General features: G+C 42.3%; 1 pseudogene; it reads right to left on the bottom strand.

The window, feature by feature from the left end:
- Nucleotides 1–482: 482 nt before the first annotated feature.
- On the bottom strand, nucleotides 483–6,413 carry LOC124514271 (glyceraldehyde-3-phosphate dehydrogenase-like; annotated as a pseudogene).
- Nucleotides 6,414–6,727: the final 314 nt, after the last annotated feature.

Genomic DNA, 6,727 nt, shown 5'->3' with positions numbered 1-6,727 from the left:
ATCTGGGTTTAAATTCTAATTTGCCATTTCACCAACTGTTGGCAAGTTTGATCATCTCCATAAATCTGTTTTCCCTTTTGAAAAATGTGGCTAATAACACTGCCTACTTCAGGCGATTGCAGTGAGAATCAAAATAATGTAGAAAGAGGGTTTTATGGTGCTGCTTTATAGATGGCAGTCGTATCGGATCGCGCTATATTTAGCTATAGGCAAAAGAAAGACCAACTAACAAAGGTTCAAGCAAAGAAAGATTTTAAATGACTTCACATAAGTCTGGCGAGTCGTCTTCAGTGACTTAAGTTTCTTTTTCTCATAGTGGCAGGGTATCTCTGAAGTCTCCCGCATCATGTCAAGAGCTGGAGAAAGCGAGGAGGCGTGGACCACAGTAATAGCTAACTGCTCTCCTAGCCACAGTCCCGCCATTACCCCAGCTATGAGGACGACTGTGACATGGGGGGATGGGATGGGCCTCAGACCAGTAATCATTCTTCATCTTTCACCTCCACAAGGGACGAGCACACCGGTCCCTCCCATAAAACTGTCGTACCTTCCGCAGTAGTTGGGTTGCTGCTATGCGTGAGGACAGAGCACTGAAAACAGTCACCAGGTGTGCTTGTCACCTCATTAGGCTGAGGCAGTGAACAAGTGAGTGTGCTCACTTTTAATCCCTATCAAGGTAAGGCCAAGAGCAGATCCGCTATGTCCTTCTTGTCCTTCTAGAATTATCTAGGTGCTAACATTTCGCAAAACAGCTTTTCAGTCATTTTTCTGATCTCGTTGGCTTATCCACTCTTACAAAAAACTGCTACACCTTCTGACTGCGTCCCTTACCCCCACCGCCCCCCTCCCCCAGCCAACACACCAAACAACAAAAACCAGATGGACGACGATGACCCCTAGACAGACAGCAACACAACCTTATAGCGTCATTGGAGTCCTTTGGGTGGTTTGAGGTGTTGCTGTTCTTTGAGAGAGACCAAAAGCTTCAGCTTCCACAGCCCGAAGTTGGTGGTGTTCCCAAAGTCACTAATTCTCCCTTAGTATCTTATGTTTGGGACTTCCCCTGCCCCCCTCATTGGACTCAGAACAGCAGGATCTTCTTTAGTTCTGCCTCCTACCACCCAGCTTCTTGGTGTTGGAATTTTTTACAATTATTAGACCTCCTTCCACCTGCTCATCCTGTTGGTTTTTGGCTGATGGGGGAGGAAAGGGAAACTGGACTGTGGAGCTCCTTCTGCTTTGCAGGTGAGGGGGGACGTGTCTGTCATGCTCATTCTGCTCATTTCTAGAGCAGAATTTGCTCTACAGACAGTGGTAGGAAGGGTGTTTGTATTATATACCGTCATTAGGTCTCTACTTCATTCACATTTTGGAGCCTGACCTGAGATCTAACTACCCTCATACGTTATTCCTATACAGAGATATTCATTGACTTCCAACCCATTTGGAAACAAACACTTGGAATAGTGTGCAACGTGAGTTGAATGTCTATGTTTGAGCCTCACCTTTCTGTGTGTTGGTAGGATGCTGGAGTAACACTCACCTGAAGTGACTGAGGGACTGGTTAATTAGTCCCTCTATATTAAAAAGTAAAGTGTACAGAAGATCTGAGCCTTGAATGCAGAATGTAGAATGTTCTTTCCTGTGTGTACATCATATAATTTTTTCTTTTTAATATTCACATTTTGAAGCTTCAGTTGTTTTTCCATTAGAGTTTCACTCAAAGAGCTTAGAGATATATATGCAAAGAATAACGTCTGTTTATTGCATGACTTAAAAAAAAATTTTTTTTTTAACGTTTATTTATTTTTTGAGAGACAGAGACAGAGCATGAGCTGGGAAGGGGGCAGAGAGAGAGGGGGAGTCACAGATTCCGAAGCAGGCTCCAGGCTCCGAGCTGTCAGCACAGAGCCCGACGCAGGGCTCAAACCCACGAACCATGAGATCATGACCTGAGCGGAAGTCGGCCGCCCAACTGACTGAGCCACCCAGGCACCTCTGTTTATTGCATGACTCTTATTAAGCTTCATTCTTTGGCTCCACTGTGTTTTACAAATTGATGTTAATGCCAGATTTTCCACAACTTAGGTTTACTGAATGGTTTTTAGTTATTCAGAAGCCACTGATAATTTTGGAAAATAATAATACACATAGTGATGATGATCGGGTCCAACTTGCAAATATTGGGAGGCATATATGCTTTAATGTGACAACTTTTAGAAACCGTTTTGAGGCAGATGAAGCAAAGGCAGAAGATAGGTTGAGAAGCAGATGTTATATGACTAAAGTACCCAGCTGTGTACTAACAAAATGAATCTCATGCCGATTAGTTAACAATTCTTTGGCAGTCAGAGACATATGTAAAGCAGTAAGCACAGCATGGGGAAATAAAAAAAAAATTAAAAGCGTTTTCCAAGCTTAAAACATTGGCAGTGTCTGGTCTACCATCTGTGTTACTGAAAAGTTGATTTTGTTGTGGTAAGTCATACCAAGGTCACTCCCAAAAAATAATTGGTTAACCCATAGAGTCTGCGTTCTCAAATTAGCATTACATGTCTTGGCACTTGGAATTAGTGAAAAATGTTATTTCAATAAAGTAAATTTCATTTGGGTGTATGTAAATATAATTTTTTTTTTAATGTTTATTTATTTTTGAGACAGAGAGAGACAGAGCATGAACGGGGGAGGGGCAGAGAGAGAGGGAGACACAGAATCGGAAGCAGGCTCCAGGCTCTGAGCCATCATCAGCCCAGAGCCCGACGCGGGGCTCGAACTCACGGACCGCGAGATCGCGACCTGAGCCGAAGTCGGACGCTCAACCGACTGAGCCACCCAGGCGCCCCTGTAAATATAATTTTCATTTGGCACTTCATGTCTGTTATGAAACGGGTTTTTTTGTTTTTGTTCAGTTCTTGTTTGAATTCTTTCAGGTAAAATCGATCAGTTTTTAACAATTTTTCTATCAGGATGCTTCTTGGCCCAGTTTAGTTGTAGGACCATTTAAATGCAAAGTAAAGTGCTGCTGACCCTTCCTGTCGTGGTCTTCTGGTGAGAAAAGGCAGGCTTTCTTGTCCTAAAAGTCCTCCTCCTTTGCTTGAATAGATGGTAGTCAGGAGGATGGCCTACTTAGGCTAAAAGTTCACTGTTGAGTACTTAAAATAATCTGTTCCATTTTCCCTTACAGGACCAACAATTGAAAATTTATACCCATAGATTATTTCTTTATACTGCCTCATCTCTTTGTAATTAGTTTCTTTTGGCTCAGCAATTTTCTTCCTCAGTAATGAGAGATGTTGCAAACCACAACATGGGGTTTTCTTAGAAGTAAAATGAAATATCTTAAAATTTTATGGACATCAAGTCCAATATAATTTGTCTGAAATGAAAACAAGAATAATCAAACATTTATTAATGTGTGGGTATGATTAAATTAGGTTGCAAAAGAGTTCATAAACTTTGGTATTCATATTCTTATGTTAATGGTGTGCAGTAAATTAAAAACATATTTTTACTCTGATTCAAGGACTAAATGAAGATAGTTCTTATGATACCACGGATCTGGAAGGAGATTCTTTCATTAAAGCATTCAAGCTTCTTTATAAAATATAACTTATTTTTTTTTTTTTAATTTTTTTTTTCAACGTTTATTTATTTTTGGGACAGAGAGAGACAGAGCATGAACGGGGGAGGGGCAGAGAGAGGGAGACACAGAATCGGAAACAGGCTCCAGGCTCTGAGCCATCAGCCCAGAGCCTGACGCTGGGCTCGAACTCACGGACCGTGAGATCGTGACCTGGCTGAAGTGGGACGCTTAACCGACTGCGCCACCCAGGCGCCCCAATATAACTTATTTTTAAACTAAAAGCTAGGATTCTGAGGGCCTTGACATCGCATATAATTTATTATATTGTTCTGGTTATGATGTCTACAAAAACTTTTGCCCATTGGCTGGTCTTATTTTTTGCCCATATAGCTTTGCTTCTGATTAGAGTTGAAATGTTTTATGTACAGAATATAGTAATGGTGCCTTGTTGAGTACTGAGAGAGAAGCTTTGTTCTGGGTAATGGTGCTTACCCAGGGGAAGCATATGAAGCTTAGTACGGAAGTGGACCCAGAAGGAAGGCTGCATGCACTGAAAGGAGTAAATTATAAAAAGAAAAAGGAAAGAGAGAAAAAGTAGTGGTCATTACTGGCCTTTAGAGATTTACAACAGAGTCTTCTAGATACTCCATTAATTCATACAGTGTCTTTGTGTACTGGGGTCTTAGGACTACAGAAAGAAAGCTTCTTATAACTGTTACTGTCTCTGTAACTATATTTCTCAAAATAAAACAAATGTTACAGTTCTGTAACATGTATTTTAGAAAATATATTTACTTGACTAAAACAATTTTAAAATTACCATTCAAGACACATTTTCATATTTAAAATTTGTCATGTCTTGGTGTACCTGGGTGGCTCAGTTGGTTAAGCATCCGACTCTTGGTTTCGGCTTAGATGCTGATCTTGCGGTTTGGGAGTTCGAGTCCCACATCAGCTCCGTGCTTAAAGTAGGGGTCTGTTTGGGATTCTCTCTCCCACTCTCTCTGCCCCTCCCCCACTCGTTTTCTCTGTCTCTCAAAAATAAATAAACTTAAAAAGAATAAAACATAAAATTTGTCAACTATACTAAAAATTCTTTTAATTACGGGGCGCCTGGGTGGCGCAGTCGGTTAAGCGTCCCACTTCAGCCAGGTCACGATCTCGCGGTCAGGGAGTTCGAGCCCCGCGTCAGGCTCTGGGCTGATGGCTCAGAGCCTGGAGCCTGTTTCCGATCCTGTGTCTCCCTCTCTCTCTGCCCCTCCCCCGTTCATGCTCTGTCTCTCTCTATCCCAAAAATAAATAAATGTTGAAAAAAAATTAAAAAAAATAAAAATAAAAATTCTTTTAATTTCAAAATAAGATAAACAAAAATTGATCATATCAGTGAAATAATTTTTCCTAAAATTCTGTACTTGCTTATTTTTTAAAGAAGAGATTTAATGATATTTGTTGAAAACCTATGTTATAAACATCATTACTTCATTACATTAAATCCTTTTAATTTTTATGCCAGTACTTTCAAATTTTCCATTACCATAATGATGGAGAGAGAAGGAAGTTTCATTTAAGGATTCAGTTTTGTTAAGCAAATGAAGAGTATGAATAGCATTTAATTTTTTTTTTTTTTTTTTTGGCTGTGGACAATATACTTTATTGATGGTACTTGGCAAGGTAGGACTCCCCAAGCCCCTCCCCTTCTTCAAGGGGGTCTGGGCTAGAAACTGTGGAGGTCGGGAGAGTCTCACTGTGTTGGGGGATGAGTTGGTGCAAGGACTCCCCAGCAGCTGAGGGCCTCTCTTTACCTCTTGCTGTTGCTGGGGCTGGTGGTCCAGGGGGCTCTTATTCCTTGGAGGCCATGTGGACCATAAGGCCCACCACCTGGTAGCTGAGCCAAATTTATTTGTCATACCTGGAAAAGAACTTGACAAAGTGGTCATTGAGAGCAATGCAGCCTCAGCATCAGAGGTGGAAGAGTAAGTGTCACTTATTAAAGTTGCAGGTGACAACCTGGTCCTCAGTGTAGTCCAGGATGCCCTTAAAGGAGCCCTCTAGTGCCTGCTTCCCCTCTTTGCTGATGTCGTGGTGTTTGGCAGCTTTTTCTAGGTAGAAGTTCAGATCCATGACTGACACATTGGGGGTAGGGACACAGAAGGCCATGCCTGTGAGCTTCCTGTTAAGTTCACGGATGACCTTTCTTACACCGTGGCAGTGCCAGTAGAAGCAGGGATGATGATCTGGGTGGCCCCTGAGCTGTCATGCCACGGCTTTCCAGAGTGGCCGTCCATGGTCTTCTGGGTGGCAGTGATGGCATGGAGTCATGAGTCATGAGTCCTTCCATGTTGCCAAAGTTATCAAGATTGCCTTGGCCAGAGGAGCCACGCTGTTAGTGGTGCAAGAGGCATTGCTGACAATCTTGAGAGAGTTACCATACTTCTCGTGGTTCGTGCCCATCACAAACATGGGAGCATCAGGAGAAGGGGCAGAGATGGTGACCCTCTTGGGCCCACCCTTCAAGTGAGCCCCAGCCTTCTCCATGGTGGTGAAGACTCGACTGCATACTCAGCACCAGCATCACCCTATTTGATGTTGGTGTGATCTCACTCCTGGAAGAGGAGATGGGCTGTCCGTTGGGGAAAAGTTTAGCCATTCGCAGCTTTGACTGTGCCATTGAATTTGCCATGGCTGGAATCATACTGGAATAGGTAGACCATATAGTTGAGGAGAATGAAGGGATAATTGGTGGTGACATATCTACTTTGCCAGGGTTAAAAGCAGCCCAGGTGAACAGGCGCCCTGGACGGCCAAATCTGTTTACTCCAACCTTCAGCATCATGTCTTGGGGACTTGGCTGGTATTGGCGTCAGAAGATGCAGCTGTCTGTTGAATGGGGAGGAGTAGAGAGCCAGCGTTTAATCTGTTAACATGCTTATACTTTGTATATCAATGAGTGGTGTGACTTTTGGGATGTCTCTTCATTTTGCGCGTCTTAGTTTTCTCACCTAGGAAATAAATAGCACGATACAGTAGATAAACTCCGAACTCTATATTTAGGAGACAGTAGGTTTTTTATTAAGTCCAAATCCTGTAGCATGGTGTTCAAGGCGTTTCATAGCTGGAAATTTTTCGTTATATTTTAATTTGCTT

This window comes from Lynx rufus, unplaced genomic scaffold (genome assembly GCF_022079265.1).
Source record: "Lynx rufus isolate CCGP_SWC_20201006 ecotype Redwood Valley unplaced genomic scaffold, mLynRuf1.p SCAF_2, whole genome shotgun sequence".
In the NCBI taxonomy this organism is placed as follows: domain Eukaryota; kingdom Metazoa; phylum Chordata; class Mammalia; order Carnivora; family Felidae; genus Lynx; species Lynx rufus.
The sequence above is the reverse complement of the archived record's forward strand: the minus strand, read 5'-3'. Positions and strand labels throughout refer to the sequence as shown.